General features: G+C 27.3%; 1 protein-coding gene across 1 annotated transcript in view; it reads left to right on the top strand.

Moving 5' to 3' along the window:
- LOC107162210 (uncharacterized) overlaps positions 1-13,042 on the top strand; it is a 428,784-nt gene that overhangs the window by 120,402 nt on the left and 295,340 nt on the right. The window lies entirely within an intron of this gene.

The following is a 13,042-nucleotide window of genomic DNA, read 5'->3' as shown; positions in this document are numbered from 1 at the left end:
AGCAGTGTATTATGCTATCACTTATCAATTAAACACAAAGTAGAAATCATCTAGTCATTCAGACAAATAGACAATATACGTATAATTATTAATTACTAATTGGCTTAAAATGGATATTATACTAACATCCATGAAGTTAGATGTATGAATTATAATATGATATTAGTCGTATAATATATACACGATAGGCGTAGGTACATATTATCTATACTTATAAATATATATAATATAAAATTACTTGTCCTGGGTGATGCATCATCGCCTATCCGGAACAGCTAAAGCTATGAGTATGAAATGTAGTCAAAAAGTTAATTTATAATGTAAAACCCATTAAAAAAAGATTTTTAAAAATTCAACCCCTATAGGGGTAAAAGGATTATATAATATAAAGAATAAAATTGTTCTTTTGATCGATTTAATCTCTGGAACTATTAAACTGATTTTTGAATTTTTTTTCCCATCAGAAAGCTACACAATCCCATGAATCTATAGGTTATATTTCGTCTTAATAAGTGGCCCTTAAATTTTTTATTGCAAATTTGAGATTTTTTATAGAAATAATAAATATAATAGGGGTGTAATGGCCGGGCGGATTAAGGTATCGGTTGCGACGCGCACTGTTGCCGGTTTGAATCCCAGTCATAGGTGATATCGCTTTCCGGGCAGTTCGTGCTGTCTGGAAAGAGATGCCCCCACCCCCGCTCATTCGAAATTCTGCCAAGACATACACGAGTACCAAAACCAACAGTTCCCTCCCCGACAGTTCCACAGGTTAATAGCCCTTGTTGTCGAAACCTTAAAAAAAAATAAAAAAAATATAATTATAATAATATTAAATATGTTTTTGTTCATTATATGGTTGCTATTTGTTACCTTTACAATTAAGTATGGATTAATAAGAATTTATCAATTTGTTATTAGGTACCAATTTTAAAAATTGTATCACCTTTACAAAGTTATAAATGCAATAAAATGTTATGATCGAATATAATTTTAGTCCTGTATTTTAAATGACTGTGTTTAACATTTTTCATGGAGATTAAGATGCGGTAAACCTTGTTTAGCTAGGTATAAACGACAAATTAAACAAACATTTTAAATCATCTAGAGTCGGTATTTTTAACGAGGATCGAAGTGCACGGGGATCAGCTAGTATCATATACATATTATTATCACACGAACTGGTTAAAAACGTGTTTAACCCAATTTGAAGCTATATACTCGATAGAATATTAGATGATTTTATTTTGATATATGTAGTAATGTTATATATCATGAGCTGTATTTGTAAAAGTATAAATCGAAACTACCAAATGACAATACTTTTCAACAACTTATAGAAATTAGTTCGATACCAATTTTGTTAATGATTCTAAAAATTAAAATAAGCAAAAGGAAAGAATTAATTTTACAGGTAATCGTATCGTATTGCTTCTGTATTCTCATGATATTAAGACATAGGTATCATAACACTTTAAATTATTGTTTCATAACAATTTTGATTGTTTATAAATCATAAATGCTAACTTTTAAATTCACCATTAAAAATACACAATATGTAAATATGTAATGTAGCTGTTGTAACCTCTTAATAATGATTAATGATTAATTACTCTTCTATAAAAATAAACGAACAATAAATGACTAAGTTCGATGTACAATAGAAATTAGCTTAGCTCGATAAATTGATGTCATAGTTAATAATCAAAAATAATCAAAATATAAAATTCTGGAAACATAATTTTCAAAGGGTGAAGAGAAAATATTTCATGCAATATTAGGTAGGGTTAATTGTAATCATTCGATGTATTATGTATATTCTATTTTTGTCTAATTTGTATACATTAACAAAATATACTGACAGAGGAGTAATATTGCTCACACATAGCTTCCTCTGTTGTTGATTAGTTATGGACATGGTTAATCAGGAGAAAAAGGTGGAATAGTTTGTATAGATATTATATATTATGTATAACGGACAGTAATAAAAGTTTATAATAACAGTTTTAAATTATAATACACTAAAGCTGAATTACCCGTTTTTATAATATTTTATGCTCATATTATATTGCCAATGACAATCTCTAATAAATAAATAAATAATAATAATAATAATAATTTAATAATATTAATAAATGAATATAATATTAATAAAATTAGATATTGCTTGATAGATGACACCACTGTTGTATACTTACAACCACTCAATTTTACCTTTAGGGATTGAATTTCCAAAAATCCTTTCTTAAATCATGGTAAAATTATAATATTAATCCATGCTGAAAATTTCAAGCAGATCTGCCCTTTGGTTTGGGCTTTACGGTGATCCCTTTGGAGAATAAATTCCTTTATATACATAGAAGATTATATTATACTAAAAATAATAATATACATTTTACTTTTATACTATTAATGTTTATACTATATATAAGTAATTTCAAAAAAACGTTAAAAACTTTTTTTTTTAATTATTCAGACTTTTATCCACTTTAAATCTTTTAGATCAAAGACCTCCAAACAATACTAAAATCACGGTTTTGTAAAGTGTGATTTTATTGTCCTCTAGCAATGTTCGTCCACATGCTGCTATACAATAATAACGTGCATAATATTAAATATTTTTAATGTACCTTCTAGTCATCCCTCAAAAATGTATATTCTATTATCCGGATAACGTTGATAGGTCAAAGTTTTGGATCAAAGACGTCAATTAAACAATACTATTCATTTTATGTTCAAATTAACTAATAATTTATAGCAATAAACAATTTATATACATATAGCTGATCAAGCAAAATTTTGCCCAAGATAAATTGAATAATACTCTGTCACAAACTTCATCAAATGTAAACTTTACATATTTTTACCATAGTATTCGAGTGGTTTCGCACAAATTTCTAAAATTCTATAGAATTGAAACCATCATATTTTGACGAAAAAATATTATTTTTTTTGTTTATTTACAAAATACCCGTGTGTGTATTTCAAATACAAAATTTAAAAAATGGTTTTGCGGGTACACCTCCTCAGGTATACGATTAATATACATATTACTGATAATATTTTTTCGTCAAAATATGATGGTTTCAATTCTATAGAATTTTAGAAATTTGTGCGAAACCACTCGAATACTATGGTAAAAATATGTAAAGTTTACATTTGATGAAGTTTGTGACAGAGTATTATTCAATTTATCTTGGGCAAAATTTTGCTTGATCAGCTATATGTATATAAATTGTTTATTGCTATAAATTATTAGTTAATTTGAACATAAAATGAATAGTATTGTTTAATTGACGTCTTTGATCCAAAACTTTGACCTATCAACGTTATCCGGATAATAGAATATACATTTTTGAGGGATGACTAGAAGGTACATTAAAAATATTTATATTAATGATTACTGATGTACCAAATTTCCGAGGTGTGATATATTTAACTGTGGACTGCTTACATACACACACTCAATGACTTTTATCAATATAGATAGCCAAGAGGTCTGATTAATTGCACATAATTTATTAACCACTCAACTTCAGCATAATATAAACCGTTGTATATTATCTTGAAATACGATCACAATAGAGAACAAGAATTGAAGTTACAAACCGTTTAACCTACCAGGTTATATCGAAAACAAAGTCAAAATTAATAGGGCGGTAAATTTACAGAAACATTAATTTAATGTATTAGGAAAAAAAAAAATTTTTTATCTTGAAGTAATTAACTTGTCGGATCAAGCTTCAAATATTGAAACAATATTAATATAATTTTAAAAGTTTTTTATTCATATTTTGACATATTAGATTTAATCCAACTTTTCCCCAAATTCTAGTAATAATTCTATTCAACTTTTTACGCATATTTGATAAATTATTTTTTCTTTACCTACTCAATGATGTATATTTGTGTTTGAAAAAAAAAATGTGATATGAGAAAAAACATTAATTACACTTAATTATTAATAATCCATATAGCATATATATGTAGCGTCACCAATAGGAATAGCTCTTCCGATACAACAGCATTATTCTCTTTATCTTTTTTTACTTCAAAAGTCATAAACGGATTGCGCTTCAAATTATTATTACGATTGTGCATTGCGAATCGATTCTATTTACCAGATAAAACCATAACCCGGCTTGACGCATACTTGTATGAGATATTAATATATAATACACATTTTGTTAAAATTATAAATTTGAAAATAAATGTCACATATTGAATTCTATATATATAAAAAAAAAACGTTGTGCAGTAAAATATTAATCAAATAAAAAAAAGTAAAAAATATCACATATTATCTCAACTCAAAAGTAAAAACAATAATTCTATATGAAAAATACTGACAACAATATAAACATGTTTTTAGAAAATTATTTAGACATCCTTCAAGTGGTATCTTCTGAATTCTAAATTACACTTATAGGCTCAGAATTATGTTCACTCAATAAGGTAATACGTAAGAAATTGTTAAAACCGAACATAGTATGGATTTATGCTATCGAGTGATGTGCCTTAAAATAATTCGTCCAAACGTATTGCTATCCATTCTACTTTCATCGGAGCGATGATCGGTGAATAAGATTCATCCAAAATAAAAAGTTTAGTAAGAACACAAATAAAATACACGAGACATAATATTTGTGTCTTTGTGGCAATGTACATTTTCTAAAACCCAATTTCGTCTATTACTATCGATTACCTACTCGTACAATAAGCATCTACCTAAATAAATGTTGGCTTTGCTATCAGTAAATGCAAATTATCTTGCCTTTAAAATGCTGTATATCTACTTTGCCATTTTAGATTCTGAGTGGAGCGAGGAATATATTGATTTTAGCATGATGTGTGATTTTTTTTTGATTTTTTTTATTGATTTTTTTTGAGTCTGTCATCACGTATTGGGGCAGTAAAAGTGATTTGATTTTTGACTTCAGTATCTCGTTCGATCAGAAAGTGAATCTAGTTGGTACTTAAGAGGGTCAAAAGCAAAAAATTTTCAATATTTTTCTAAATAATCGGGATAAACAAACCAAAAGTTAAGGGAAAAATGGGAAATTTTAAACACAATCAGTTTTCGACAAAATCGATATTGGTTTTTGATGTAACTTTAAAACAAATGACCATAGATAAATGCAATTTTCACCGAATGTTTATTTGACTATATTCTATCCACCATGCAATTTTCAAAAATTTTCAACTTAAGTTGAACTATTCATAGGCATATGCAATTTTCGATCATTATTAGTTTTTTTTAAATTAATATCGACAAAAATTTATTTGTTGGGTAGAAAAGCTTGAAAATGTCATACAAGGTCCCTAACATATTGTTACAAAAACAGTTGAAAAATAAAAGAAATTCGTAGTCACAATGTTTTTTTTTTTATAAGCATTCAAAGTTTGAATTTTGACAAAATACGTAAAAATCACAAAAATTCGCAAATTATTTTAAGCTAGAAATTCATAAAAAAATTTCTTTTTAATTCTAAGATTTGAAATTTTTTAATAATCTATAATATATCCTAGACAGATAAACCGTCTCTGCTCAGAATCGTTTTTCGTATACAATGACATAATATCATTGGATTCAAATTTAATTCTACCTATTACAGTAACTCACTTGTAATCTACTGTACCTACAGCAAAGCGACATCCACGACATACCCGCTTTTTTTTTTTTAATTTACCATAGTGTGTAGATTATGACGTATTTCATATATCTCTGAAAAATGATTCTGACATTTTTCGTAAATGATAATATTATTGAGCATCACCACTCTTCCTGGAGTTGAATATTTGTAATAATATGTCAATAGATCACCGCGAAATTTAATGTCATACCTATTTGTTTTTGACATGTCTCTAAAGCAATTCTATCACTGAGTTTAAGCTCCAGTTATTAGGTCAATGACATTTTCCTAATGATTAATCGTCTTGTGGGCAAATCCGTGATCAATTTAAATTTAATATGCCAAGCCATTTATTGAAACATTTAGTAGTACCTATCTTGTTAGTAAAACTTAATTTAATGTACCTAATTAATAATTATTTTTAATCAAATGAATGTTGTGAATATTACTGATTTTGAAATTTGTTAATTATATATTATAATTAATAGCATATAAATATTAAATATGATATGCATCATGATTAATATATTATAATTAACTCAATAAATAATTAATTATCAAACGATAATTTAATGTTATATACGCACAATTTATTATAATATTATAGTACATTCCTTTGTTAAATTCTGCAAATCAAAAGTAATATTGTATATATGATTATTATTCTTGATAGTTAACACTTGTATACGCACTGCACACTTTAATACATATACATATTAGAATTTTATAAATACTTTAATTTAATTTTAAACTGCACCTAAATTCACAGAATTGAGAATTATAATTAATATTACTATTTTCACTTATGCAGTTATTACAGTCTGCATAATATTGTTTATAATTCGTTCAGTCTGATGACATTTCGATTTATATCAACACTGTCTGATTGAGTTTGATTGTTCATTTGTTACACAATAGTGCTGTTAAAATTAAGAAGTGATATATACCTAATACTACGAGTTATATGCTTTAGAAAAAATTGAACACAGATACCAAATTATATTTATTATATACGCGTATTTCGAAATATTTGTACGTTGAGTTGATTGGAAACAAATTCTTATTGAAAAATAAAAATAAAAACACCAAGATATTTTGCGTACTTTGAGTTATTTTTTTTCGAAAGAAAAAATGTCCGAGAAAATCCGGATTAAACAAAAAGTGTGGGGGAAAAAAATGCCAATTTGGAAGACGCCCAACGATGGATGGTGAAGAACAAAAACACTCTGTCGTAAATCCTAAAGTCTTATTTTTAATCCTGTGAACTATATCCCACTATATAAGACAGCTGGGAGATATATACATAAACATATAAATACATATATATATATATATATATATTATATTCGACTTGCTCCTATATGAAATCGTTTCTGACTAGCTTTGGTGAGTTTGCTCAGGAGGTTTTTTTATGTTTGTAGTACCGTGGTATGAAGTTGGGGATTTACAATTTATTTACCTAGGTTTATATAGGTACTGTTTACCTTTGAAATTCATCTGCAAGGCTGCCAATCTCCTTGCTCATACAGTTTGAAAGAATAAAGTTCATTTAAAATCGTTCCCATGCACATACATATATATATATAATATATAATATGATTTTCATCCAGAATTTTGTAATATTTGAACTTGAAAATATTACACAGGAAACACTATTAGTTTTATATTGTATAAGCATGAGAAAAAAACGGTTGTATTGAATGTAGATTGAGGAGGTTTGTATAATATTATAATAAATGGTGAACGTTTCTTCAGAGGCTTAGAAGTACAGTCCTAAAAAATTATGACGTCGGAAATTGATGACTAACAATTTAATATCATTAGCTTTGGTTCATTATCTTTCTGACTTACGGAACGCATGCTTTTATAGCTAAGCTTATTATAATAAAGCCCTAATTATTCTAAAAACATAACGGTTTACGTTGGGTTAAAAAATAGTTCATACAAATGTAAAAATAAAATTACCATTTATAGTGAGACGTGTTTCTGATAAATAAGTTCACTTATTACATGCAATCAATTACATGCTTTTTAAACATGAACATTTAATCGTTAAGGGGTTTTATAGTTGATAAAAACTAATTTTTGGCATGGAAAATATTCATCAAAATTATGAATATTATAGTGTTGATTTGGATGCTAATCAATTTGAACTTAAAATCTTAATTTTGCAGCCTTTAATGGCATTTTTAAAATTTAAATTAGGAGCTTGGATTTCCGATAAATTATGAAGTGGAGGAGGCAAACAAAAATCAAAATTACAACAAATTTATTTGATAACATTAACTTAATTTATTACGTTAAAATATACTAGGTATTAACAAATGAGATCAGATAAAATACAATTGCAGTACGCTGTTGACTATTTAGCCATGCCCCATATAGGAGGAGGGGGTCCAGAAAGAACCATGGTGCTGAGGCCAGGACTTTCGAAGAGCCCGGCATTTATGCAAATAATTATTATATATTAGAAAAATGTTTCAAAATTAATTTAATTTTTATGTTAAATATAATTTTTGTAGTATAATCGGCAAAATTGCATATGAGTTTTGTGCAGAATAGTGTGAATAAAAAGGTATACGCGGAATCGTGAATCGCCAATTTATTTTTGGGTCAATATATCTATTACCTATATAGGTAGAATTAAGGTTAGTGGTTGGGTAATAGGCAACTCTTCTGTATCAATTGAGGAATCATTTACAATGGCGTGGCCAGACAGGTGTTGCTTTGAAATGCTAAAAAAAGTTTTTAAAAATTATTATTTTTAATTTTAGAATAAAACAGTGTAAGGAAAAACACAGATGCCCAGACAAGTAGGTACCTATACTTTTTAGCAAAATAATAAAAACCACTTCGATGTTAATTGTAATTATACTATTGATGAAAAATGAAAAAAAAAATGTTCGATGAGATTTTAATTATACCAGTGTTACAATTATCTATACTTTTTAAAATAAAAAAATGAAAATGCAGGTGTACAGGATACCCAGCAACACCCGTAAACAAACAAATGGTCAAATATGATAATAATAGTAATGTCAACCCAAAATAAAAATAAAACCATTGTTTACTGTGGTAAAAATGATTTAGGTCCACAGATGTTTTCGTTGAATTACGTATCAAAGTTTGTAGGCCAAATGGCTATAAATAATTATATAACGCCTTGGTAGAAATAAAATTAATTATAAATACGTATTTGTTCAATAATCGTAACGATAAAAAATTTAGTTCACATTTTCCAATTAAATATCCCATGGTTAAATTATTTATGGATTAGGATTAAATTGATTTCTTGTCATGAACAAACTTGGCCAAAATGAAAGAATGAGTTATAATACATTTTTAATTACTCATAAGTCATATTACTTTTATTATTATTAAACCATGATAATGTTTTGAAATCTAAATATTCCTATTTATAGTATTGCTGTAGTTGAATATTTTGTTTACAAACATTTCTTGAAGGTAGTACTCTTCTCTTTAAGTATAATTACAGATCTGTCATTCACACACAACCTACAATTTGAATTCTATGATCACAAAACAACAATCATGCCACCATATCTTTGGCAGTAAACATTATTATAGACTTTAATAAATACGATTTATTTTCAATTTAAAAATAAAACCAAATTGAAAATTGACATGACTACGAATAGATAATTATTTAATGTTGTAATAGCTAGCGAACGGGAGACTGGCCCGTCACAGCTACTAAATGTGTAATTGGTTATTTTTATCAATAAACGATGGGGGCCGGAGGAGAAGTATTGGCACCATGGTTCCTCCTCCAGTTCTTGATACTAACGGAAAAAAAAAAAAAGATAATTATTTAATGTCATAAATAAGAAAAGAATATATCATGTAATACACATAATATTACTATAATTATTGTCAATGAATATATTATTATTATTTTTAAAAATTAAATAGGTATTGATCATAATAATTATTAATAAATAACATAGACTAATATTGAAATATTTTATATTATGTTGTGTTGACGTGTTGTTTAAAATATAAAAAAAATTAACTTACGCATCATTTATCTCCACTGCTTATTATTTCTTCGCCTTTTGCTCGTCATTATACATATATGATGTAGTTGTCCTACACCTCCATAGGTCTATGGTCTATGTCTTTTCCTTTTATTTACTCACAATATACATTTTTATTTCATGCTATATTCAGTTAACTATTTTTCTCTTCGATTCTTCTTTAATTATTTTGCCTCTCGTTTTTTATACTTTAATTTTTCATAACATTTTCCATTGCATTCAAGTCATCTCTCATAACATGAATGAAATTTCTCAATCTATATTTCTCTTTGTTTTGTATACCCATAATTAATTGATTAATTATTCTATCCTCCCTTGTCACTCCTCACGTCTACCTTGGCATTTTCATATCTGCTAAATTCTTCTTCTGTTCTGTTTTATTTACGGCTGCCTGACATTTCAAACCATACGACATGTTGCATGTCATTTACATGTAGACTGGTTTCACAAGTCACAACTGCTTTATACGTGATATTATCATATACGCTTATTGTAAAATAATATTAATAGATTGTGTATATAATAATATATATCAGTCAAACGGGAAGAGTAAATCGTCATATTTTATAATAAGTCTTAAATTGTATAATATAGGACTTTTCTTAACATTCTTGTAACAATAAGCTTTATGTTTACTTCATATAAAAGTATACACTAATATACTTATAAATTATCATACTAATGATTTATATACATAAATATGATTAAATTATAGTATTTAATATCTTAGAACTAATAGAATTTTTCCGAATATACGTTTACGTGTTATCTATAGCAGCAGTTTCCAACCCATGGGCCGCGAACAATGTGGTACTGTGTCAAGAACACTGATCGATGGTCTATCCCAAGAGTGAAAATTTTAATTGAAATTAATGTAGATTTTTATTTGATTTTATACACGTCTATTATTTTTCTACTATCGTCTTATTTGTGTGTGTTTATATTGTATACCTATATGTTAGGTAAATGGCGTTCACTATTTATTTTTTTTGCTTTATTGATGGTATGCACAACTAAAAATTTAGGAATCACTGGTTTCAATTATTTTATGATTGATAAACGTTAAATATCTTTTATATTAAGTTGGCTGGTTGTTTTGTTGTTTACTAAAAAGTTATCTTGTAGTAGGCGTTGTTTTAATTTTGAATTGCAAGTTTTATAATCAATTTTGAAATGAAGAGAGCTTTATCGGTTTTATTTATTATGCCATCGAAATTTTTAAATTGATTCGTTATCCAAATTGATAAATATAGTAATCTCTTGTCATTGTGAAGTTGTTTATTTTGCAATGAACTAACGTTTGTTCCTGCGCATTGTGACTAGTGAGTCGAGTCATAAAAATTATTTTACATATTTATTTTTTCACTCAACAGTCAACACACTATCGTACATAATCAAATATGTTGGTAAATAATCATCTTGATTATGATATCATAGTTAGGTGCCAATACATATCATCTGAACAGCCAATACGGATTTATCAATCATAAAAAGTAAATTTTTAATAGATTCCGGAGCAATATTCAAATCAATCCGTATGCCATTACTGCGTCATTATTGGAGCTATATAAGAGATTCACTCTGGAGTTTAAATAAATATTTTACACAAGAAATTGAATTGGACATAATGTTATACAACAGAACTAAAAAAATAATTATATGTTTTTCTTAAAGTCATTGAAATTATAAGGAAACACTGGATTTATGGATAGTTATCTTTAGCTATTGTCATCACTACCTATATTATCAGGGCAATGATGAGTGAAAGTTGAATTACATATTAACTGTAGAAAAAATATAGGTATTGATGAATATCAGAAAACCAAATGACTAATGTATTTGTTAACAACGAGTTCAACTTAGGTTCTCTAACCTTTATACCTTAAAAAAAATGTTTTAACTTAAATTATCAACATTATGTTTAATTGTTATTATAAAATATCGAAAATGCACTATTGATCGAAATAATAACAGTTAATAAAAAAAAACTTTTTTTTATAATTACTAAAACTCAACGTTCGTTCAACGACCGTTTTTGGTGTCACGGACTTCTATAATAATAATAATTTTAGAAAAAATGATTAAAAATAAAGTAAAATAAAATCAAAAACATTGTAATATTATTATATTTTAGATTTTTAACATTTTATTCAGACGTTCTAACAACTGAAACATAGATATTATAATTGTTATATTTGGTACCTACCTAAATATATAATTTGCTTCAGCTTGGAGCACCACAGTTTTATAAGGTAACCATCAGTCTTGCAAAACAATTTCTGTCTACGCGTATATTATCTATTTCATATTATTATATTATCTGAACCACTGACGTGTCTATGCTAAAGTTTTAGTTTTTAATCATTGATACAGTTACGCACGGACGTTGTGTGATTTCACTCCAACGGCTTCTGCGTCAGTCATTGAAGCGAACCAATTGTTATTGTCCCTTTCCGCATGTCCCGTTCGCACAGAACCTAAGTATATCGTGCCGATCTGAACGATAAACGTTTTACGTGGATTACAGATTAACTATAATATATTATATTATGGTCGTAATAGCCACTCGCGACCAATAGTCGAAAAATAATGGCATCTAGCAAATACTCACAATTCGGCGAATTCCTGTATCCGGCGGCGACGGCGTAGAGATTGTGTGGTTAATACTACAGGGCCATATATTTTTTCCACAAGTGGAACCCATACACATATCATATAGGTATACTATCGTTTCTTATGGGTCAATTATTAGGTTCTTTTTTTTCTCAATTTGATATTTCTAAAATAACAAGTTCCGTTATACGCATACCTACCAATTTGGAAAACAAAAGAAAAAGGATCGTGAGTTTACTGTTGTATAAGACGCATGTCTATTTTTGATCATAATTATTACAAATGACCCTGATTTTCCATTTATATTACTCTGATATGATTATCGAATCGATATTATTCATGTTCTATATGACTATAATTTTAAATAATATTGGTTCAATTTTAAGCAAGATTGTTAGCTGGAGATCTTAATAATTTCCCATATAATTATACAGCGCTACTCCAACTGCTTATAGTATATAATCTTTAAATGCTTGTATATATAATATACACGAGTAAATAACTATGTTATACAATGGTAAATTATGTTGATAATTTGTCTATATTTATGCACAGACATTTTCAGAATTTCCCGAAGTCTCAATTTCTTTATGCTGTTAACGTCGTAAAATAAGCGTTGTATGTACATACAATTTAGGTTAAAAGAATGTTTTATTTTATCAAGTGAATATAAAAATAACTAATAATATAAATAAGTGTATCATGATAAGTGTACGTTAAATTTCATAAATACTATAT

This window comes from Diuraphis noxia, unplaced genomic scaffold (genome assembly GCF_037042655.1).
Source record: "Diuraphis noxia isolate RWA-SAM2 unplaced genomic scaffold, SU_Dnox_SAM2 contig0001, whole genome shotgun sequence".
NCBI lineage: Eukaryota > Metazoa > Arthropoda > Insecta > Hemiptera > Aphididae > Diuraphis > Diuraphis noxia.
This window is presented reverse-complemented; position numbering and strand designations above follow the sequence as displayed.